The sequence below is a fragment of the Thalassophryne amazonica genome, chromosome 3, assembly GCF_902500255.1.
Source record: "Thalassophryne amazonica chromosome 3, fThaAma1.1, whole genome shotgun sequence".
Taxonomy (NCBI): Eukaryota; Metazoa; Chordata; class Actinopteri; order Batrachoidiformes; family Batrachoididae; genus Thalassophryne; species Thalassophryne amazonica.
Window position 1 is genome coordinate 122,198,289 of NC_047105.1, and position 25,873 is coordinate 122,224,161.

Genomic DNA, 25,873 nt, shown 5'->3' on the forward strand with positions numbered 1-25,873 from the left:
AGGCTTGAGCTACGGAGCATGTGTGACATCTTAAATTAGACACCATCACTGGCTGTAAAACCGCTCAGCCCTGCCAAACGCAACACACGCATTCATATGTGGTGGACGATGATGACAAGATATACACACACGATGACTCATACATCTTAATTAGAAGCAAAGCAGCAGCATGTTAGCATTAGCGTAGAGAGGCACGCCTGTCACTGCAGGCAAATGAGAAAAGAATAGGCACCATCACAAACACACACACACACACACACACATATATATATATATATATATATATATACAAAGCAAATGGACGTCCCAAAACCCAATTAGCTTGACGCCTGTGTAAAGTTCACATTTGTGTGCATTTGTTGTTATGCCTGAGCTAAATCGTGTGCTGTAAGATGCCAGTTTGTACTTTTTGGGAAAAAGCTAATAAGTACAGAGATGTGGACGTCCTGTGACTCAGTTTGGTGGTGCTCTCGCTGACAGGAAAAACAGTTGACAAAATGAATAGAAGTACACAATGCCAACACTGATTAGATGCCATCTGTCCAGTTCACTTTAAAAGATTTTCACCTTATATTACAATCAGCATATGAAATAATATGGACTCTTACAAAACTTGCATTTGCACAACAAATTCTTCTTCTTTCGGCTGCTTCTGTTAGGGGTCGCACAGCAGATCAGTCGTTTCCATCTCACCCTGTCCTCTGTAGCTTCCTTTGTCACACTGACCACCTGCATGTCCTCTCTCAGCACATCCATAAACCTCCTCTTTGGCCTCCCTCTTCTCCTCCTGCCTGGTGGCTCCATCCTCAGCATCCTTCTCCCTGTATACTCTGGGACCCTCCTCTGCACATGTCCAAACCATCTCAGTCTTGCCTCTTTGACTTTTCCTCCAAACTGTCCCACCTGAGCTGTCCCTCTGATATGTTAATTCCTGTTTTTGTCCATTCTTGTCACTCCCAAAGAGAATGGCAATATCTCCAGCTCTGCCACCTGTCTTGTTGTTAGTGCCACCGTCTCTAAGCCGTACAACATAGCTGGTCTCACTGCTGTCTTGTAAGCCTTCCCCTTTACTCTTGTAGATATTCTTCGGTCACAAATCACTCCTGAAACTTTTCTCCACCCACGCCACCCTGCCTGCACTCTCTTCTTCACCACTCTACCACACTCTCCATTACTTTGGACAGTTGACCCCAAGTATTTAAACTCATCTATTTTCACCCCTTCTACTCCTTGTAACCGCATTATTCCACTGGGCTCCCTCTCATTCACACACGTCTTGCTCCTACTGACTTTATTCCCCTGCAGTGCATATCTCCACCTGTCCAGGCTAGACAACCTGCTCTCTGCTCTCACTACAGATGACAATGTCATCTGCAAACATCATAATCCATGGAGACTCCTTTGTGATCTCATCAGTCAACCTGTCCATCATCATTGCATGCCATCTCTACCTTGAATAAATCTGTCATTCCTACTGCCCATCTCACCACTGTCACACTATCCTTGTACATGTACTGCACTACTTCACATACTTCTCGGCCACGCTAGACTTCCTCATATGATACCACAACTCTTCTCTTGGCACCCTGTCATAAGCATTCTCTAAATCCACAAACACACAATGTAACTCCTTCTGGCCTGCTCTATACTTCTTCATCAGTTTTCTCAGAGTAAACATTGCATCTGTAGTGCTCTTTCTTGGCATGAAACCATATTTCTGCTCACAGATCATCACCTGTTTTCTAAGCTTAGCTTCGACTACTCTTTCCCATAAATTCAACTTTATGCATCTATAGTTAATGCAGCTCTGCATATCATCCTTGTTCTTAACATAGGAACCAGCACTGCATCTTCACTCCTCAGGCATCCTCTGACTTTCCAAAATTTTATTAAACAATCTGGTTAGAAACTCCACTGCAATCTCTACTAGACATTTCCATGCATCCACTGGAATGTCACCAACTGCCTTTCTGCTCTTCATCCTCTTCATAGCTTCCCTCACTTCATCCTTACTAATCCCTTGCACTTCCTGATTTACTCTCTCCACATCATCCAGCCTTTTCTCTCTCTCATTTTCTTCATTCATCACCTCCTCAAAATATTCCCTCCACCTTCTCAACACACTCTCCCTGCTTGTCAGCACATTTACATCTGCATCGTTTACCATCCTAACCTGCTGCACATCCTTTCTATTGCCGTCCCTTTGTCTGGCCAATTGGTACAAGTCCTTTTCTCCTTCTGTACTATTCAACTTATTGTACAGCTCACTAAATGCCTTTTCCTTATGCCCCTTTCACACTGTGCTTGCATATAGTTGCGTTGTGATGCGTGCAGAGTATGCTGGAAAATTGTGCAGATTTGGCGTAGTCCCTGTGTAGGCTGGTGTGTGACGGCATATGGCTGTGTTCCTAATCTGCCTTATCATTGCATATGGTTGCTTTCTGTGCTTTTACTACCACATATGTAGCCCTTGCTGCTATTTTTTCTGCCTCTCACAGTCCATTCTTGCCTACATTGTTTTTTTGTTTTTTTTTTTGCATTGTAGCGGGACACACTGCTTCCTTGTCAGGGCTGGGAACATCAGATCGCAAAGTTCGGAGTCCTTGTGTCCCCCCCGGCTCCCACAAAAAAGTAGAAAATATTGCCATTGACACTCACAAGCATACTTAAACATCCAATTTCTTGTTTCAGCTTTGAGAGCAAGACAGAGGGGGAGAGAGAGAGAGAGAGAGAGAGAGAGAGAGAGAGAGAGGGAGAGAGAGAGAGAGCGAGAGAGAGAGAGAGAGAGAGAGAGAGATATCTCTCTCTGCCCTTTTTTTTAAAACCCTGCTGTTTCTGTTCAGCTTGTTCGATCATCAAGCACTGCAAAAAGAATGCAGCCATTTGCGATAACACTGGGTTTTCTGTTTGTCTCAGGGACAGATGTCACATCTCTGTGGATCAAACCTTTTCACACACGAATGTCCGCTGCTGTTGAAACCTTTTCACACTTGATGTTCAAAGCCACATTGTTATGTGGGCCGCTGAAGAGGAGGTACTGCTGGCCCACCACCACCAGAGGGCGCCCTGCTTGGAGTGCAGGCTCCAAGCACGAGAGGGCGCCAGACCCAGAAGAAGTGACAGCTGTCATTCATCCTCAGCACCAGCTGTCACTCATTCATCATCATCACCATCACCATAAAGGCCGGACTGCAACTCCACCTCCTCGCCGAGAAATCAACTACCGAAGAGGTAATTTTCTCTGCTGACTCAAATTGTTGAGTGATAATCTGAACTTCTTTTGCAGCCGTTATCCTGTTGTGTCTGCCTTATCCGTGGGATTGGCGGTTGGTGTGATCAGTGACGGCGTCACTTCACACTCCAATCAGATAAGTGGTGAAACAGGAGCTGCACGAGTGTGTGATTGGAGGTGGAGGTGCTCCCTCCTAACTGAGTGCAGACTGTGGATTACTGAGTGTGCGAATTCACACTCATCCATCCTGTCTTTGTTTTCTGCCAGCAGTACCAGGGTCGACAGGCGAAGACAGAGGCCACCTGGGGACTCGGGACGGCGGCTCCGGTGTTCTTCAGGCCGTTGGTGGTGGAAGCCGTGTGGGACGCGGCTCATCTCTCGTCGGGGGTCTTCTATCTTCGAGCCTGCCCACACGTCACCTGGTGTTAATTGACTTTACAGATCTTGTGTGTTGTCACAACATTAAATTGTTACTATTTGGCTTATTCATTGTCCGTTCCTTTGCGCCCCCTTTTGTGGGTCCGTGCTACGACACCTTCCCAACACACATGCTTCTGTAAACTGCCACCTGGTTTGCACAAACCGAGGCACAGTTCGCTGTGAGAGATCACCGCAGATGACACAAAATATTATTATACATCTCCGCCCTCATCAGCTTTACGGCAGACTGATCAAGGCTGATGGCACTCCTGCAAAGCTCCCCCGCTGTGAAGAAATACGCAGCCATCAAGGATGACTTCCTCAAAACTTTTGAACTGTCAGATGCTGATAGGTCCAGGAGGCTTTTCTCTCTGCATGGGCTGGAGGAATGCAAGCCCTCAGAGCTTATGGACAGAATGCTGCAGCTCCTGAGAAGTTACCAGCCGGACATTTTGTGAACCAACGTCCTCCTAAGGTGTGCGCAGTGCTGGCGAACACCACGATCGTAGACTACCTTGCTCTGGCGGAGGAGGCCAACAAATTCTTCCTGGCCAGCCAGCACTACGGCATGACAGCAGCCGCACTCACACGTGGAGGAAGCAACTGCATCTCCTTCCACAGCAATGCTCACAAACTGGCTTCTGTTTCTACCACACAATGTTCAGAGCCACTGATTCAGTTTCTGCAGTGTACAGTTGTGCAGTCTTGTGTAGATTTGCATTCAGTAGCTCAGTGTCATGCAGCCTTACATGCAGAAATGTAGACTTGCAAAAAAACAGCATGCTTTCTGCGTCCACTGCTCTGTGCAGAAAAAATTAACATGTTTAATTTCTTGCATCCACCTCATGTACCCCCTCTGCATACTGCTGCATTGGGAAGCAAAAACTCAATGCTGAGCTGCTTAAACTCAGTGTAGAGCTACATAACGCTGCAATACACAACTCTACGTTTGCACCAGTGTGAAAAGAGCTTAAGCTTTTTCAACTTCTCTTTTCACCTGATGCCACATCTCCTTGTACTCCTGTACTCCTTTACTTTCTTCATCTCCCCAACTATCCCAATTCTTTTTTGCCAACCTCTATCTCCTTATACCTTTCTGGACATCTTCATTCCACCACCAAGTCTCCCTCACCACATCTGCAGTACTCTTCCAGTTGTCTAAAACTGCTTCCCCTCCATCCAGTGCCTCTCTCACCTGCTCACTGAATTTCACACAACATGGTTATGGCATCTTGGTAAGAGGTTGTGGGTGTACATGGCTCACAATTGAATCCTTTAAATTCATCCTTAACTTTTGACCAGCCAACAGTTTTTTTAACACATTTACATCTTACGTATTGTTTCACTCATTATGCTCCCCTTAAATTGCTAGATCTGGTCAACACACTGCAAAAGCAACTCAATCAAACAATGACGTTAATACTAGCATGATGCTGCTACTCAAGAAACAACCAACAGCAAAATTCTCAATGCTATTCACTTATTAAGAGCTGACATGGAAAAACATTCTGTTGACACACCAAAAGCTATCAGACGTATGAAAGTGGATGTACAGGCACATTCACAAAGGATCGACGAGGCGGAGGAGTGAATATCACAAGCCAAAGATGATGTGACTTCTCTTCAGGGGAAAGTTAAACAACTGGTGCAAACAATGACAGACAAGATCACAAGTTATGAAGATAGAAGCAGACGTTTGAACCTCAGTTGGATGCAGCAGCGCTTCAATGGCATTAAAGCCAAGCTTTGTGTACTGAATATCAATTATGGTATGCTATACCCGGCGCAGCTAATGAAGACTGAGATCTTGGATCACACTTTTTCTGCAAGGAACTGAGTGACCGTCACTGTGGGTAAAAATTGAAATGTACGGTACTCTCTTAGACAAATGAGTAAGTGACTGCTATTTCTGTTTAAAATTTAATGTTATTTTTATGTTACACTTTTTCCTCTTAATATATGTTTTTGGCATTAGAAACTTGTTCAATATTGTCTGCATTTATTTATTTTTTATTTTTTCACATTTTGGTCAAAAACACTCCTGCTGGAGGGAGGCGACGGGATTTCCACATTGGTGTGTGCTGGCTTTCTCAGTGGAGACTACTGTACTAGTGAGCACACGAGTAGGTTATGTGTACGCATTTATACGTTACCCACAATGTGGGCAGAATGTTTTATTTAACCCAAGTCCTTAGTTTGGAAGGGGTTAAGGTCATATTTCATTGGGGAAATGTGTGGGGGTTTATTTTGGGAGCTTCACTCAAGGTTATTTGTTTTGATGTTTCTACATGACTTAGATGAAACTGAAAAGGGTACAACCTTTTTCTTTTGGCAATATCTGGTTAAAAAATAGAATATGTTAGATAGTTCTACTATAAATGTGTCCACTTGGAATGTACAGGGCCTAAACCAGGGGTGGCCAAGTTCGGTCCTCGAGAGCCACATTCCTGACACTCTTCGTTGTCTCCCTGCTCCAACACACCTGAGTCCAATGAAAGGCTCATTAAAGGTCTGCTAACAAGTCTTTCATTGGATTCAGGTGTGTTGAAGCAGGGAGACAACGAAGAGTGTCAGGAATGTGGCTCTCGAGGACCGAACTTGGCCACCCCTGGCCTAAACAAAATGATTAAACTTAAGCAAGTATTTAAGCAGAAAAAAAAAGAAGATGAAAACCACAGTGTGCTTTTTACAAGAAACACATTTGTTCAAAAAAGCTATCAACCGGGTAACATCCACATGTCCTTTTTTTTTATTTCTAGTTTTACTTCTCATTCCAGAGGTATCATAATATTGATCCATAAGTCAATTCCTTCTCAGTTAAGAGATAAATATTTGGATCTCTCTGGGAGATTTATTATCCTCAGTGACACTATAATTTCTACTTTAGTTAATCTGGTTTATCTACAGTATATGCCCCTGATGGGGATGACCCTGCTTTTTATCAACATTTCTTCTTAACTTTGTCATCTTTAGTGGCTAGTACATTATTGGAGGCAATTTTAACTGTGTGATTAAGACAGATCAAATACCTCTGGCACCTCTCACCATCAAGCTAGAAAAAAAAACAAAAAAATTATTGTGAAATTTATGAGAACTTCGTGGAGATCTGGAGACAGCTCCACCCTTAGAAGGCAGACTTCTTGTGTTTCTCCAGTACTTACAAAACATACTCACATATAGATTTGTTTTTGGTCTCCTCCAGCTTGGTATCTCTGCTTCAAAGATGCTGCTACAAAACTACAGTTGTATTTAAATTTTGGGCACCCCTGATGGTTTCCATGATTTTCCTTTATAAATCACTGGTTGTTTGGATCAGCAATTTCAGTTAAATATATCATATAGCAGACATACACAGTGATATTTGAGAAGTGAAATGAAGTTTATAGAATTTACAGAAAGTGTGCAATAATTCTTTAAACACAATTAGGCAAGTGCATAAATTTGGGCACCCCAACAGAAAAAAATACATAAATATTTAGCAGAGCCTTCTTTTGCAGAAATAACAGCCTCTAAACACTTCTTATAGCTCCCACTGAGAGTCTGGATTCTGGTTGAAGGTATTTTGGACCATTCTTCTTTACAAAACATGTCAGGTTTGTTGGTTTCTGAGCAAGGACAGCGGCTTAAAATCACACCACAGTTTGTCAATAATATTCATGTCTGGGGACTGAAATGGCCATTCCAGAACGCTGTACTTGTTCCTCTGCATGAATGCCTTAGAAGATTTTGAGTGTTTAGGGTTGTTGTCTTGTTGAAAGATCCAGCACCGGTGCAATTTCAACTTTGTCACTGATTCATGAACATTGTTCTCAAGATTCTGCTGATATTGACTGGAATCCATGTGACCCTGAACTTTAACAAGATTCCCAGTACCTCCACTGGCCACACAGCCACACAGCATGATGGAACCACCTCCAAATTTTACTGTAAGTAGCAAGCGTTTTTCTTGGAATGCCGTGTTGTTTTTCAGCCATCATACCGCCCCTTGTTATGTCCAAATACCTCAATTTTACTTTCATCAGTCCACAGCACCTTATCCCAAAATGAAGCTGGCTTGTCCAAATGTGCCTCAAGCAACCTCAAGCAACTCTATGGCATGTATGCAGAAAAGGGTTCCTTTGCATTACAGCATCATACACCGTCTCTTTGTGCAAAGTGTGCTGTATCATTGAAACATGCACAGAGACACTATTTGCAGCAAGATCATGTTGTAGGTCTTTGGATCTGGTCTTTGGAGCCGGTCTGTGTGTTGGCTATGACTGTTCTCACCATCCTTTGCTTCAGCTTATCTGAGATTTTTCTTGGCCTGCCACTTTGGGCCTTAAATAGTACTGTGACTGTGGTCTTCCATTTCCTCACTATGTTCCTCACAGTGAAAACTGACAGCTGAAATCTCTGAGATAGCTTTTTGTATCCTTCCCCTAATCCATGATGATGAACAATCTTTGTTTTCAGGTCATTTGAGAGGTGTTTAGAGGCTCCCATATTGCCACTCATTAGAAGAGATGCAAAGAGAGTAAACAATTTGTAAATGGCCACCTTAAATACCCTTTCTCATGATTGGATTCACCTGTGTAAGGAGTTCAACGGTCACTGAGCTGACCAAACCAATTTTGTGTTCCAATAATTAGTGCTAAATGTATTCAAGTCAATAAAATGACAAGGGTGCCCAAATTTTGCACCTGCCTAATTTTGTTTAAATAATTATTGCACACTTTCTGTAAATACTAGAAACTTCATTTCACTTCTGAAATGTCAGTGTGTTCATCTGCTATATGATATATTTAACTGAAATTTGTGATCCAGACAACCAAAGATTTATAAAGGAAAATCATGAGAATTATCAGGGATGTTACAATTTCGGCCTGATCTGGGGCTTGATTTGGGTTTTCCCTCTATCTTTTTTCCCCTTCACATGCCCTGGTCTTGATTTACTAGTTATTTTATTTTCATCATGTGATTATTCTCTGTTCTCTTTTGATTTGTCACTTTGTTTTCTTTGTTACTTGTTTCTTTGGCTTTTCATTTTGTTCTAGTTTTCTTCAGTCAGTTGTGTTTTTATTTATTGTTTAATTTATCACTTGTTTTATCTAGTTTCTCTCATTTGTAATATTTGTTGTACAGTTATGTCAGGATTTGTTTTCTGTTATTATTTAGTCACTGCTTTTTCTTATGGTTTGTCTTACCTCCTTGTTAAGTCAGTTTTGGTTTAATTTTGTATTTATCTCTATTTTCTCATGCAGTTTTCATTAGGTAATCACATGTTTATTTTACTATTAAAACTTGTTTAATTTTGCTTTCCACTCCACTAGAAAAGTGGAGTGGAGGAGTTTAAGTATCTCGGGGTCTTGTTCATGAGTGAGGGACAGATGGAGCGTGAGATCGATAGACGGATCGGTGCAGCATCTGCAGTGATGCGGTCGCTGTATTGCACCGTCGTGGTGAAGAGAGAGCTGAGTAGGGGGGCAAAGCTCTCGATTTACCGATCGATCTACGTTCCGATCCTCACCTATGGTCATGAGATTTGGCTCATGACCGAAAGAACAAGATCGCGAGTACAAGCGGCCGAGATGAGTTTCCTCCGCAGGGTGGCTGGGCGCTCCCTTAGAGATAGGGTGAGGAGCTCAGTCACTTGGGAGGAGCTCGGAGTCGAGCCGCTGCGCCTCCACGTCGAAAGGAGTCAGTTGAGGTGGCTCAGGCATCTTTTCCAGATGCCCCCTGGGCGCCTCGCTGGAGAGGTGTTCTGGGCGCGTCCCATTGGGAGGAGGCCCCAGGGAAGACCCAGGACACGCTGGAGGGACTACATCTCTCGGCTGGCTTGGGAACGCCTTGGGGTTCCCCCGGAGGAGCTGGGGGAGGTGTGTGTGGATCGGGAGGTCTGGGCGGCTTTGCTTGAGCTGCTGCCCCCGCGACCCTGATCAGTTTGTCATGTTCCAGTTTGGTGTATTTTGTCTTCAGTTGTAGCTCTGTTTCACTCCCCGCCCTGCATCTGCTGTGTTCTCATCCCTCTCACATCTCTGTCTGTGTTGTCACGTCACTTCACTAACTTTGTGCCCTGCTCTCACACTTTGTTCCAGTCTGCTTTGTGTTCTCACTTACTTACGCTCTTGGCTCCAGCTCATGTGTCTTTGTCTGTTACTTCACTCCACTCTGTGCTTTCCTTCCTTCACTATCTTGTACTGTGCACAACCTTTGGCTCCCCCGGTCACGCCCCCTTCCAGAGACTTCCACGCACCTGCTTCACATCACCCTAATTTGTTTGCTCCTTATTTAAGCCATCACAGTCTCACAGCTCACTGCCAGTTTGTTGTCGCTCTATGCACACATCCCAGCCTCTGTATTTTGTCCTGATTTCTTGCCTTGCCGTGTACCATGTTTTGCTCTGTTTTCCTCGATCACGCCTTTTTGCGTCACCCTTGATAACTCTGTTTGCTCGTGCCTGTGAACCCTGCCTGAATATGACTGCGTTCTTGCCAAACCCATATTGTGCTTCTGCTCTGCTGAGTGATCACCTGTGTGCTGAACCTGAGCCTGGAATAAAGACCATGATTACTCACACGCCTAAACCAAGTCTGGGAATCTGCTTCGCGGGTCCAACTGCTCCTGGTGTTGGGCAACCGCCCGCTTTGACAAGGGATGCCCAAACATTCACATACAACTGTATATTGCTCTCTCACTATTCCCCAGTTATTTTATCCCAATTCCCAATTTTTACTCCCATTCACTCCCATTTCGATTCCAAGCAAAATGGTTTAAATTTGTTGAATATGAGGAATACCTTGAAGGGAAAATAACAGGTTACTTCTCTTTCAATACAAATCAAACCAGCATATTGCTAAATAATATCTGTTCTAAGTCCTTATTTTATGTTCATTGTCAAGTATTTGCTTTTGCTATTTGATTGGAAGTCTCTGGGATCTGGTTTCACATTTAAACATGAGTTAAGTTTTACTTCCATCATTTGTGCCTATGTTTTAGATACAGGGAAGGCTCCCCCTATCTGTGAGAGCCAGCAACATTAGAAACTAAACTACACCCATTATTATGGAAGCGTATTGCATTCACTGGATAAAAAAAAATTTGACCACTGATCTCGTAATTACGAGAAAAGAACTCGTTATTATGAGATCTTTTCTCGTAATTATGAGATCCTGATCTCATAATTATGAGATCTTTTCTCGTAATTATGAGATCAGGAAAGGTGCCACATTGACCACTGCTTGGCTCAGAACCACGTACTGTACATCCACCGAGAGGTAAATTCATTTCTGTGTATGGGTAAATTAACAGCTCGGTTTATTTACAACTGTGGTTTTGTTACGTTTTGCTGTACGTGACGTCATGGCAACGTAAACGCTGACAGACGTGATTGAGTTGTTGTTGTTAAGCTAGCGTACAGGTAGCATAGCTAACAAGGAGACCACAACATTGTTAATGAAGCAACAAAACGTATGTATTTACAGGAAAACAAGGACATGGCAGAGCAAACGTCCCATTACCACCATAAGAATGGTTTATGGGATTTTCTTCGAAAGTGAGGTGTTGCAGAGGAAAACATTGATCGAATGCAACAAGACAAGGTAAGGTTGATTCCACTTTCAAGCCTGATAAAATTCCCAAAGGAATGATTATATTGCAGAGCTGCATACTTTTTATGCATTCTCAGATGTACAGTTTAAGTTATTGCGCATTTTTTAGGCTTATTCATCGCAATTATTCAATGAACGCTTATTGAGATTTTCACACAGAATTAAACTCCTTGTAAATGGAAGTTTACTTTCACTCACGGATTTCACTTGTTGATTTAGTAATATACACCATGTGGTGCAAATTACACATTCTTATCGCGCAATATGCACCTCATGGGGCATATTGCGCATCCATATCTCGCAATTAATAAAGTCCAGGCACAAGGACTTCAGCTCCGTGTTGATTGAATAATGCACAGGAATGTGCTGAATCTCCAGCTGAATGCATGAGCGTTAAGTCATTTGTCTTTGTATTTTTGTATTTTATTCTTTTACTGTTGATTCATTTATAATCTAGATTTGACCAATCTTTGCCACCTATTATGTATTTGTTTTATGTAAGGACCACAATGGAAATAAGTCAACCTTTTGTGTTTTCCTTGAAATTCCATTATAAATGTATTATATGTGCATATGTTTCAACACATTGTATTTTATTATACATCTTATGTGGATTTTTTTTAAAATCAATCAATCAATCAAAAAAAAGAGTTGACAAGTATGCATTTATGGTTCTGATGCAATTTGACAGGGTTCTGGTCCAAACAAACATGTCAAGTCTGATTTTCGATCAAGCCATCTCTGGCCTGGAACAGAAGAGGGGGAGGAGGAGAGGGATGGAGGGAGGAGACATAGAGAAGTGGGGGGGGGGGGGGGAGATGATCAGGTTAAGAAGTAGAGGAAGAGCTTGCTAGAGAAAGGGGGGGAGGAGAGGGAGGGAGGGAGGCAGACGTAGAGAAGCAGAGGAGGGGGAAGAAGAGCTAGCTAGAGAAAGAGGGGGGAGGAGGGGATAAGATGGAGAGGAGGAGGTTGGCCAGGACATCACTGCAGAATGCTAAGGGAAAGATGCTAAGAGAATTGCAGAGGTCCATATTGCAATTTGAATTAAATTTCAGTTAATTGTTCAGCCCTAGTATATCACCATATACTCAGGCACAAATTAACTGGCAGTTCATTTAAAGTTAACTTTTTGTTTTTAATGTTTCTTCACAGATTGACACGTCACTTATCAGAGAAATAGAAGATGCCTACCTTGCACGCTATATACCAGCTTATGGTGACAGGATTGCTCTGAGGCGATACTGTCTGGACAAAGAAAAATAAAAAGACAGTAGTTCAAGGATGTCCCTTCTTGAAAAACTTCGAAAGAAACTAAGGACAGCAACAGCAAGTCAAGATGAGGAATATGAACAGGAACCCTGGCCTGCAAGAAGTGCAAAAAACCCAATCCGGGATCGTTCTAAAAATGCTGTTAAGAGTACAAGAAAAATTGAGTTGGGGTGGATCCATGATGGAAAACAAGTGAGGAAGCGTTCTGGTGGTGGCACCAGGGTACTTGAGGTATCCAAGTATTCAACCAAGACAGACATTTTGTCACTTGCCAAAGAACTGTTTTTTCCAGATGGTGAGTCGAAAAAAGGAAAATGGGAGGATTTCGCACACGACATTTATGACTTTAAGGAATCACGCCTTGATGACAGCAGTACTGTTGGCGACTTGTACACAGTGTCAAAATTTGGGATTTTACGGTTCTACCTAAGCACAACACACTTGGTAGACTTATCTGACACAGAAGTGGACAGAAAAAAGGACAAATGTGGTGACACTATAGGAGAGCAGCAGATACAGACCAATTCTGATGAGCACCAAGAAAAGCCAAGCAGACTGAATGAACCACAAAGAGAACAATCGGGTGCAGCTGAAGACTCAAATGTTGTTGATCTTACCTCTGAGTCTGATCATTCAGAGGTGATCATTGGTGGCCTAGTAGGTGGATCCTCTCCAAGCCAGCTGGATGACACTGTTCCACTTTTCTTTCCCATGGAGGAGATTTTCAGTGTTGCCTTTACTACAAGCTGTCCTGTCTTAGCAGATGACCATGCAGTCCATTCAAGTGCACACTGTTACCCATTCTCAGAGGTCCAACTGAATTCTGCTGTTCCAATTTTCACACCAACAAATGAAGACTTCAGTGTTGCCCTGTCCACATCCACTCCTGTCTCAGAGGATCGTGTTGGCTGTGCTGTCCATTCAGGTGGTGATGCACATAATGACACACCCCCAGAGATTCAGCTGGATGATGCCACCCCAGTTTTCACTTCAGTTGAGAAAGACATCAACAGTGCCCCCTCCACATCCACTCCTGTGTCAGGGGACCATGAACAACATACTGACTGCTCAAGTTCTGATGCAGACTATGACCAGCATTATGTGAGTCTCAAACTTCACAGAGTGAATCTTTTAGAGGAAATGATTTGTCAGTTCAAAGATGAGTTAATGTTGAAGTATCCTTTAAAGTTTTCTTTTATTAATGAAAGGGGTGCAGATGCAGATGGTGTGACCAGAGATGCCTATGCTGCTTTTTGGACAGAATTTTTGGATTCTGCAGCAGAGGGGGCAGAAATGAGGGTGCAATCTCTGTCACCAAAGTGGCAGGAGGAAGAGTGGAGAGCTGTGGGAAGAATACTGGTCAAGGGATTTCTGGATCAAGGATACTTTCCATTGCGCCTTGCCCCAGCATTTACCACAGCACTGATATTTGGAGAGCATGCTGTGCCTACTGATTCACTGTTTGAATCTATGATGTTGTACCTGAGTCAGTGTGAGAGAGAACTCATAACTGTTGCCTTAGAGGGAGACCTTGATAGTGATGGCCAGGATGAGTTATTAGATCTGCTGGATCGTCTGGGAGTGAAAACGGTTCCATCACAAGACAACCTTAAAGCTGTCCTCCTTCAAGCTGCACACAAAGAAATCATACAGCAGCCAAAGTATGCTCTGGATAACATGTCAGCAGTTGCAGCACAACTCCTAAAGACCACCATAACCATACCAGCAAAATTACAGATCATGTATACAGACAAAAAAACAACTTGCAGGAAAGTCCTAAAGCTAATTGAGTCAAGACCAGAGAGTCCAGCTGAGAGACAAGCCCTTGGATTTTTACAGCAGTACATACGAGGATTGGATGAAGTGGGTCTCAGAAGGCTGCTGAGATTTGTAACAGGCTCCGATATCATCTGTGTCACAAACATAGAAGTTATATTTACAGCTTTGGAGGGACTGCAACGTAGACCAGTTGCACACACCTGTGGATCGGTTTTGGAGTTACCCTGTACATATAACTCCTACCCAGAGTTACGTGTGGAGATGGAGAATGTCCTGATGAGTAACTATTACACTATGGATATTGTGTAGTGAGGAATGGCATGTAATTGTGTACAGACCAAGCAGGGTCCATATTGACATTCTGAATGTAACCAAACTGCACTCTTAAATATCAGAAACCTCAGACAGAAGTAGATTTCAAGAAAAGTTTTGTGTCTCAAATGAAGTCCCAAAATTCTGAATCAAATTGCACTTTTTTATACCAGTCTGTTCTAGAAGTTCTACAGTTCGTCTATGAGATACAAATACAAAAAAAAAAAAGATCTTCCTTAGAGTCAAACTGAAAGTAAATCTCTACAACTTGGTATAAATTCATTCAAAATCTAACAGCCAAGATGATGGATTGCATAAGTAATGAGACACAAGTCAGGGGATGGATACATGAACATTTCCAAATCACTGAATATGTCTTGGACTTTATTACATCAGTTATGAAGAAATACAAACACTATGGCACTCTGTGGTAAATCTGTGTGGAGTAGACAGTTCTCAAAAACTGAGTGACTGTGCAAGAAGGAGAAGAGTGAGGAAAGCCACCAAGACACCCAGACAACCCAGAAGAAGTTACGGGCTTCTGTGGCTGAGAAATTGTGCACAGTGTATGTTTAGCATTTTGTATCCTCAGTTATACACCTTCATGATGAAGTGCACAGAGGAGGATTTTCTTAAAAGAAGACCTGAAAGTTCAGCTACAATTTGCCAGAAAGTACAACTGAGATAGATTTGATATTTTGGTGAAGGAAAACCATTCTCTATTCCACTTCATCACTTCTCCAAACTGTTTGTATTTCCTCATCATTTATGTAAATCAAGTCCAAGACATATTCAGTGACTTGGAAATGTCCATGTATCCATCCCCTGACTTGTCTGAAGAAAACTGGAAATAAAATGGATTATTTATAGGTATTATACCAAAGCATTGTATTACATATGCAACCCACCATCTTGGCATTTATATTTTTTATTAATTTATATCAAGTTAAGAGATCTGCTTTGAGTTTAAGGAAGATATTAGAATTTTTTTTTTTTTTTTTGTTTGTTTTTGAAATGACATAAACAAATTAAAAAGTGTGAAATACCAAGTGTTCCAATACTTTTGGAGGGCACTGTATCAGCATATTCATATCAGAGCTGTGTAAACATACTGTGTGGTTCAAAGGTTGCTGTTATATATTAATTTCATATCTTGCAATGTTATAGCAAATCCAGAGGCCAGTTGTCCATTATGGGTATGTGTTTGACAGTATCATTCAGTGTGAAAATTTTATACATTAGAAAAGTGCAATAATGGCTGCGATGTTAATTCATAGTTGTCTGCTTGTGGTGTTATTAGTGTGTCTTTGATGCACTGCAACCCCTCAGACATTGATGTATTAATGTTCAGTTGAACTCAGAGGTTGTTTTTTTTTTTCACTGTGATGGTTTTGAAGGCTGGCCCCTCACATCACATAACTTGAAAGATTATTACATACCAGCAGTGTGTTCTGTGGTTTTAATTCTAGTCAAAGTTATTATGAGTGCTATTCAAATTATAAGTAAGACAAATGTTTCATGCAAATGATTAAAATATTGTTCTGGGTGAGGCCAGTACTATGTTGGTAGGTTGCCCCAATAAACTTTTACTTTAATTTTGGCTGTGGCAATCTGTCACAGATTTGATCAATTCAGTTTTCAAGTACTATGTTCATAATAAAGGCAAGCTCTGCTAATAGTTGTAAAATGAGTTATAATGTACTGACTTTATACTTCATTAATGTTGATTAAGTGCCATTAATTAAATGTGTTCTTTTGTTTATCTTGTGTGGATTTCCTTTTGTGTTAGGTGCCACTTATCAGTATGTATTCACTTAATACAACACAAACTACAAAAAAGTTTTTATTAACTTCATTGCATTCAACAAAATGCCACATTAATGATATTAGTGTTCACCATTTGCTGTCTAATGTAATTTTTCAGCATTTTTTAAGAGACCGATAATCCTGAAGATGAATTCCAGAGTGCTTGAATTTCAATATTATATTACAAAGATTTGGGCACAGTTGGTACCAGTTGGTCCCTTTATAAATCAGGTAAAGTGTTTGAATCAAAGTTATAACAGAGCCTATAAATTATTTACTCTTTTGACAAAGCCCACAGTGTATACATTACACATAATCAAGACTTTAAACATATACTGTACCTCACAGGTTTCAACTGTCTTCATACTAAAATGACATTCAGATGTAATACAGGTAAATTTGCAATTGTCACTGCCATGGTGATTACAATACATTAATTAGACAGATATTAACAACAAAAATAAGAGTGACAATGATATTTCAGGTCAGTTACAGGTAATTTTAAAGTTAAAATTCACCGGTTGGCTAGTTATCTTTCTGCAGGTCGCTGCTGTCTGTCTGGGAACACCCTGAAACACAGAAAAAAGACAACATTGTTACTCTTTAAAGAACCATAAAAATCTGAATGTATTGTTGGTTTTAACATTATGGTAAGTTGATTAGTCACAAAAGAACACGCAATAAAACCAACAACTCAATCATAAACTTCTTGTATTTCTGATGTTTGTTGACTGTTTGCTTGTTTTGTGACCTTGTGGTGGATCTGTTTCCCTGTGGGGATTAATAAAGCTAAATTATAGATTTATTTTTTAAATTAGGGACAGTACATATTAATAAACAGTTTCATGTAAATATGCAGGATTATAGCCAGTGGCTAATTTCCATCCCTTATCCCTAACCTAATAAACTGAAACAGTGGGAGTCATTCAAGACATTTTACAAAATGGTGCATGAATCAAAGCAACACACTTTATTATTGTTGATCCATGTTAATTGTTGATGTACTTTTTTTTTTTTTTTTTTTTTTTTTGCTTTTTGTTGCTGATATTAGTATACTGTTGTTCTAGGCCTACTAGGCCAGTAATTCTTGGTCTGGGGCTCAGGAGTCTGGACCCCCCACAAGACATTACTGGATTAATCAAAAGGGTCACAAGATGACAAGATATGATACAGGAAAATATTTTTTGAACATAATGTGATTTTTTTTAGCCTTTTTTTGTCATTTCTGCTTTATTTATTTTGGATTTTGGCATTTTACTTCCTCAAGCCTCTGCAGCTGGTCTGCTCTGTGTCAGCCTGATCCCGTCAGATCTCAGAAGCTAAACAGTGCAGGACCTGGTTAATACTTGGATGGGAGACCTCTTTGGAACACCAGCGGCTCTGTGTGTTTCTCCAGGTTACACTGGAGTTGCGTCAGGAAGGGCATCCGGTGTAAAACTTGTGCCAAATGCCAGTGTGGATCTGGCTGTATCCACTGTGGTGACCCCAAACAAAAATGGGAGCAGCTGAATGGACAACAACAACCTTCTCAAGATTCAGATTACACAAAACAAAGTAAGTCCTCTCTCCAGATCAGCTGGATCAGTTACAATATTTAACTAAGTCAATCGACCAAAGATCAGTAAACCACTGCTTTGATAACTGAATAACTGTTTTAATTTTTATTAAGCAAAGATGTAGAGAAAGAGAAAAACAATACAGTAACAAATCAATGCAACAATTAATATTTTCTACCAAGTTTTTATAATAATAATTTAAAAAGGCAAACACACGATGTAAAACTGTATCTCCACCACACACACGAACAACACTTTCATTTTGAATAAATTTAAGAGTAGAAATTTAAACAAAATCACAGACAACCACATTAGTTTGATAAATCTGTTCTTAAAATAAATCTGATAAATCTGTTCTTCAGTCCTGTCCTGAAGCTGGTTTAATTGTAAATTGCTGAATTCACTTCATTTTTGCAGCATTAAGTGGAGCTGAGTTGCTGAAAAGAAAGTGAAAGCAGCCTGTGGACTGTGGCCACGGTGACATCCATCATTACAAGTGAAAAGGGCCATTTCAGAAGCTAATCACCGCTCACCCTTTATTGCTTTTATTTGTGGAACTAAATTATTCACTATCTTGAATGATAGTTGATTGATTCAATATCTTTTGGTTTTGTACTGTTAGACAAAAATAGATAATGACTGTGGGGAACTTTAACACACACACACACACATAATATTTTTTATTTTACTATTTTCTGAGTTTATGGATAAAAAATATGAGGTGGGGTCCTGGGTACTGGATAGACTTTGATTTTTTTGATTATGGGTCAAACTTTTGGAACCACTATACTAGGCCTTTAGCACTATACTTACTATTAAATCTGAGTGTGGATGTAGGCTCGTAAGAAAAGGTAGAGTTCAATTGCCTCCTCAGAAGAAGTAGGTGGGTGCAGATAGTTTTCTGACATTGCAAGGCAGCAAATGTCAAAAACAGTCTCATCACATGGATATGGACCTCTTGGCAGGCATTCCTCTCTACAAGCCTGGATCTGTTGATGGGATACTGCCTTGATGTAGTTTGTGGTGCCAAACAGATGGGGAAGGTTGTACATCAATAGTGGTCATCCACTTGGAGAAACTGCATTCCTACTGGGGCGAATTCTGTGGCAATTCCACAGGTTAGCAAGGTCCTGCAGCTCTCTCTAGAAGAAGAAAAGCAAACAAGAAAAACAAAACAAAACACTTAGCCTAAACTTGCTCATTTTTTTATCCCATACTTTAGTGACACTGCAGCCATTTTTCATCTCAAAGAGGCTGTGAAGGGAATCTAATAAATCTGATGACAGATAAGTCTTCTGTGTAAAATTCATTCTGAACTTAAGTGAAGCTCATGAGGTTTGAACTGAGAAATAATTAACCTGTTGTGAATGTGAGTCTTTTTGCAACATTTTTTTTTTTTTAGCAGCTCAGGAAGAAAATACTTTGGGATTCTTATTCACATTTGAATTGTGAATATGAACAGCTTGGAAGGGAGAGAGATGATCACAGCGCACAAAACTGTACTAAACGACTGGATCAGCTGGGCATATGAACAGTGCCAGCATATCTCAGGGCAAGTCATGATTTATTGACAGAATAAAAAGTCTAGCCCAGTGAAGGTAACAAACAGACCTAATTCATTACTTAACTCATTCAAAGTGCTATCTTCATTCACCCAAAAGGAGAGAAAGACTTACCTCAATTATTTCCAAGCATGTGAATTGTATGAGATTTTTGTCGATGAAGTCCCCTGAGAAGTGGTCATGGTCCTTTAAATCTTGGAATACATTGATCCAGAATTGTGCATGGTGTTTCCTTAAAAATCCCCACCATTGTTCAATCCTTTGGTTGTGATTGCTTGAACCGGTAATGTAGCATCTCTCACTGAACTCATCGTCATGGGTACCTCTTAAAAACATCTGCATCTGCTCCACTGAGCGGTTCTCAGTGCCCAGGTCTGCCCTGATTCGTGTGGGCGCGCCGCTCCTGTCTTCAACTTCATCAATGAAGTAACCAGAAATAACTCTGGGGTTGCTATTGGTGGTATAAGCATGCAGCCAAATGACCATACGTGAAAATCCATCAACAGCACCGTTAATACATATTCCATATGGTTTCAGTTTGTCGTAGGAATCGATGTGCCATAAGAAGTTGGGGCCCGGGTTTGCATACAGGCGTCGTCTTAGACGGTTCCGTTACCTCAGCTCTACTCCCTGAGGATCTAGGATTTTAAGCAGGTGCCGCACAGTTCTCTGAGTCACTACCAAACCATCTTGGATGCATTTCAAATGCATGAATTTGTATCCATGAAGCATACCGTATTGGTTCAACTGCTCCTGCAGAAAGAGAGCGATGTCCAGCACGTCAGACTGGGCTTTCCGCCGGAACAATCCCAACGACTTGAGATGCCTGCGCAGTGTTGACATACTAATATTAATATCATCCTCATTTTTAAGAAATATCAGTATTTCCCAGTGTCTCAGACCAAGAAGGTGGTAATAGCAGATTAATTGTGACAGCGCCATCATGCCAGCTGATCATTGAGGAAACGCGCATACAGAAGCTGGAGACACCTGATCTCGTAATTACGAGATTTCCTTTCTCGTAATTATGAGAAAAGATCTCATAATTACGAGATCTTTTCTCATAATTATGAGATCTTTTCTCGTAATTATGAGAAAAGATCTCATAATTATGAGATCAGGATCTCATAATTACGAGAAAAGATCTCATAATAACGAGATCTTTTCTCGTAATTACGAGATCAGTGGTCAAATTTTTTTTTATCCAGTGAATGCAATACGCTTCCGTACATTATAAACACCCACATTATATAAAGTTATATGACCCATTTTCTGGCCTTTTCACAAGATGGAGACTGTGTGTGAGGGTCCCGGTCCAGTTTTCATTGTGACCTTTAATAAATCCAACATGAGGAATACAGTGGTTTGGTTCTTGATAAGGGCAGTAAATTACATAAAGAGCCAGAAAAAAATTACAACATCAATAAAATGGGAGGCATATACGACCTATATAGGGTGGGAAATAAGTTATACCAAATGCAAATCTAAATCACACCTTAATAAATTAAAGGAAATGTTGGGAAAGTGTCGGTACACGGACCCACAACAGGGGGCGCAAAGGAACGGACAATGGAGTAGGTCAAATAACAACACTTTACTGTTGTGAATGTGCACAACAAATACAACAGATTACAACAATAGATCAGAATCAATCCACAAAGGTGTCGTGTGGGCAGGCTCGAAGATAGGAGACACCTGTCCAAAGCAGAACCGGAACCACACGATTTCCTCCGCCACCAGACCCCGGGAATACTGGAGCCGCCAGGTCCCGAACTCCCAGGTGGCCACTGCCTCCGCGTGTCAGACCTGGTACTGCTGGCGAGGAACAAAAACACAATTAAAGGTGGGTGCGTTTGCACCCAGTAATCCACACGGCAGGAAAGCTACCTCCACCTCTCGTTGGAAAAAAGGTCTGTTATCACTCACAAAAGTCACAAAAGGTTACTGTCAAGCAGTCAGCTGAGAATATTACCTTCCAGGTAGAACGATATCTCGGCCAAGAGGTGGAGACGTCGTCCTGCTGATGTACCCCTGCTGATTGGTAACAGCTGTTGCAGGTGATGCGTGACAGCTGTCACCCTAGCTGCTCCTGTGAGGCAGCTGCGCCCTCTGGTGCCTGGAGCCCGCACTCCAGGCAGGGTGCCCTCTGGTGGTGGGCCAGCAGTACCTCCTCTTCTGGCGGCCCACACAACAGGACCCCCCCCTCAACGGGCACCTCCTGGCGCCCGACCAGGCTTGTCCGGGTGGCGGCGGTAGAAATCGGCCAGGAGGGCCGGGTCCAGGATGAAGCTCCTCTTCACCCAGGAGCGTTCTTCGGGGCCGTACCCCTCCCAGTCCACCAAATACTGGAAGCCCCGGCCCATCCTACGGACATCCAAAAGCCGGCGTACAGTCCAAGCCGGCTCGCCATCGATGATCCGGGCAGGAGGCGGCGCCGGACCCGGAGTACAGAGGGGTGAGGAGTGATGAGGTTTAATCCGGGACACATGAAACACAGGATGGATCCGCAGTGAGGCCGGCAGCCGAAGCCTCACTGCGGCTGGACTGATGACCTTCAGGATCTTGAATGGGCCGATGTAACGGTCCTGTAACTTGGGGGAGTCCACTTGGAGGGGGATGTCCTTTGTGGATAACCACACCTCCTGCCCAGGCCGATACGCAGGGGCCGGGGTCCGCCGACGGTCTGCATGGGCTTTTGCCCTCGTCCGGGCCTTTAGCAAAGCAGAACGGGTGGCACGCCACACCCGACGGCACTTCCGCAGGTGGACCTGGACCGAGGGCACACCGACCTCTCCCTCAACCACCGGAAACAACGGGGGCTGATACCCCAGACATACCTCAAAAGGGGAGAGGCCGGTGGCTGAAGACACCTGGCTGTTATGGGCATACTCGATCCAGGCCAAATGGGTACTCCAGGCCGCCGGGTGTGCGGCAGTCACACAGTGCAAGGCCTGCTCCACCTCCTGGTTTACCCGTTCTGCTTGCCCGTTGGTCTGAGGGTGGTACCCGGACGAGAGACTCACCGTGGCCCCCAGTTCCCGGCAGAAGCTCCTCCAGACTTGCGAGGAGAACTGGGGACCGCGATCGGAGACGATGTCTGTTGGAATCCCATGCAGCCGGACGACGTGGTGGACCAGGAGGTCCGCTGTCTCCTGGGCTGTTGGGAGCTTCGGGAGGGCCACGAAGTGGGCCGCCTTGGAGAATCGGTCCACTATCGTGAGGATGGTGGTGTTACCCTGGGACGGCGGGAGGCCCGTGACAAAATCCAGGCCGATGTGGGACCAGGGGCGATGAGGCACGGGCAGCGGCTGGAGTAAACCTGATGCCCGGCGATGGTCAGCCTTGCCCCTGGCGCAGGTGGTGCAGGCCTGGATATAATCCCGGACGTCGGCCTCTAGGGACACCCACCAGAAGCGCTGCCGGACAGCTGCCACGGTTCTTCGCACCCCTGGATGACAGGAGAGCTTGGAGCCGTGACAGAAGTCCAGGACTGCAGCCCTAGCTTCTGGTGGGACGTATAGTTTGTTCTTCGGCCCAGTTCCGGGGTCCGGGCTTCGTGCCAGGGCCTCCCGGACGGTTCTCTCTACATCCCAGGTGAGGGTGGCCACAATAGTGGACTCCGGGATGATGGGTTCCGGTGGATCCGACAACTCCACTTTGACTTCATCTTCATGTACCTGAGACAAGGCATCCGATCTCTGGTTCTTGGTCCAGGGACGGTAGGTGATCCGGAAGTCAAAACGGCCGAAGAACAGTGACCAGCAGGCTTGCCTGGGGTTCAGCCGCTTGGCGGTCCTGATATACTCCAGGTTCCGGTGGTCAGTGAAAACCGTGAATGGCACGGACGTTCCCTCCAACAGATGTCTCCACTCTTCAAGAGCCTCTTTCACCGCAAGGAGTTCTCGATTGCCGACGTCATAGTTCCGTTCGGCCGGGGTCAACCTGCGGGAAAAATAGGCACACGGGTGAAGGACCTTATCGGTCTTCCCGCTCTGGGAAAGCACGGCTCCTATCCCTGAGTCCGAGGCGTCCACTTCAACCACTAACTGGCGACTAGGATCGGGCTGCACCAGAACGGGTGCAGACGAGAAGCGCCGTTTCAACTCCTTGAACGCGGCATCGCAACGATCCGACCAGGTGAAGGGGACTTTTGGTGAGGTCAGGGCTGTCAGGGGGCTAACTACTTGACTGTAGCCCTTAATGAACCTCCTGTAGAAATTTGCAAAGCCGAGGAACTGTTGCAGCTTCCTAAGGCTAGTGGGTTGGGGCCAGTCTCTCACCGCCGCAACCTTGGCCGGATCAGGAGCGACGGAGTTGGGGGAGATGATAAACCCCAGGAAGGACAAAGATGTGCGGTGAAACTCACACTTCTCGCCCTTCACAAACAGCCGGTTCTCCAACAACCGCTGCAGGACCTGACGTACATGCCGGACATGAGTCTCAGGATCCGGAGAAAAGATGAGTATATCGTCCAGATATACGAAGATGAATCGGTGCAGGAAATCCCGCAAGACATCATTAACCAATGCTTGGAACGTCGCGGGGGCGTTTGTGAGGCCGAACGGCATGACCAGGTACTCAAAGTGACCTAATGGGGTGTTGAATGCCGTCTTCCATTCGTCTCCCTTCCGGATCCGAACCAGGTGATACGCATTTCTAAGATCCAGCTTAGTAAAGATTTTGGCTCCATGCAGGGGGGTGAACACGGAATCTAATAATGGCAACGGGTATCGGTTGCGAACCGTAATCTCATTCAGCCCCCTGTAATCAATACATGGACGAAGTCCGCCATCTTTCTTGCCCACAAAAAAGAAACCTGCCCCCATCGGGGAGGTGGAGTTCCGGATCAGCCCGGCAGCTAATGAGTCCCGGATGTAGGTCTCCATTGATTCGCGCTCAGGTCGTGAGAGGTTGTACAGCCTGCTGGACGGGAACTCAGCGCCTGGAACCAAATCAATGGCACAATCGTACGGACGGTGCGGGGGAAGGGTGAGTGCCAGATCCTTGCTGAAGACATCAGCAAGATCGTGGTACTCAACCGGCACTGCCGTCAGATTGGGAGGGACTTTGACCTCCTCCTTAGCCTGGGAACCGGGAGGAACCGAGGATCCTAAACACACCCGATGGCAGGTTTCGCTCCACTGAACCACCACCCCAGACGGCCAATCGATCCGGGGATTGTGCTTTAACATCCATGGGATGCCCAAAATCACGCGGGAGGTAGAAGAAGTTACAAAAAACTCAATCTCCTCCCGGTGGTTTCCAGACACCACCAGAGTTACTGGTTGTGTCTTGTGTGTGAGTAAAGGGAGGAGGGTGCCATCTAGTGCCCGCACCTGCAATGGCGAAGGAAGCGCCACCAGAGGGAGCCCTACCTCCTTTGCCCATCTGCTGTCTAGCAGATTCCCTTCTGACCCCGTGTCCACCAGTGCTCGGGCTTGAAGGGTTAAATCCCCGCTCAGGATTGTGACTGGGAGTCGTGTGGCAATTTGTGTGTGTCTCACTTGAATGTCTTGACCCCCCCTTAGCCCAGTCTCTAAGGGTGAGTGTTGACGTTTTGGCCGTTTGGGGCAGTCTCTCTGTGTGTGCTCTGTTGAGCTGCAGAGAAAACACTCTCCACGGATCAGCCTCCCCATTTTGGCCCTGTGCGTTTCCCTAACAACGTCACCAGGGGGAGCTGTTGCCCCACAAAGCGCTGCGGCTGTGGAGCGTGGGGAGGGCGGCCCCTTTTCGAACCCGGAAGGGAGAGGGGCGGCGCGTATCCGGTCACGTCCTTCGCCTCGCTCCCGACGGCGTTCCTCTAACCGATTGTCTAATCGTATAACGAGATCAATAAGCCCGTCTAAATCCCACGGTTCGTCCTTGGCCACCAGGAGCTCCTTCAGGACCAACGACAGTCCATTTACGAAGGCGGCGCGGAGGGCAGTGTTATTCCAGCCGGACCTCGCAGCCGCGATGCGGAAGTCGACTGCATAAACAGCTGCGCTCCGGCGCCCCTGTCTCATTGACAACAGCACGGCTGAAGCGGTCTCTCCTCTATTTGGGTGATCGAACACTGTTCTGAACTCCCTCACAAACCCATCATATATCAGAAGGAGCCGTGAATTTTGCTCCCAAAGCGCTGTAGCCCAAGCGCGTGCCTTGCCGCGAAGCAGATTAATGACATAAGCTATCTTACTAGCATCAGTCGCATACATGACGGGACGTTGTGCGAAGACGAGCGAACACTGCATAAGAAAGTCCGCGCATGTCTCCACACAACCCCCGTACGGCTCTGGAGGGCTTATGTATGCTTCAGGGGAAGGTGGGAGGGGTCGTTGAACGACCTGTGGAACGTCACTGTTACGC

General features: G+C 44.1%; 2 long non-coding RNA genes across 2 annotated transcripts; both read right to left on the reverse strand.

The window, feature by feature from the left end:
• Positions 1 to 717: 717 nt before the first annotated feature.
• LOC117507528 lies at positions 718 to 20,479 on the reverse strand. The gene is made up of 3 exons (XR_004559738.1): positions 20,131 to 20,479; positions 2,556 to 2,561; positions 718 to 729 (listed from the first exon to the last, which is right to left on the reverse strand). It is a non-coding gene; the product is annotated as an uncharacterized LOC117507528 (long non-coding RNA).
• Positions 16,850 to 20,113, reverse strand: LOC117507527. The gene is made up of 3 exons (XR_004559737.1): positions 19,640 to 20,113; positions 18,777 to 19,105; positions 16,850 to 16,976 (listed from the first exon to the last, which is right to left on the reverse strand). It is a non-coding gene; the product is annotated as an uncharacterized LOC117507527 (long non-coding RNA).
• Positions 20,480 to 25,873: the final 5,394 nt, after the last annotated feature.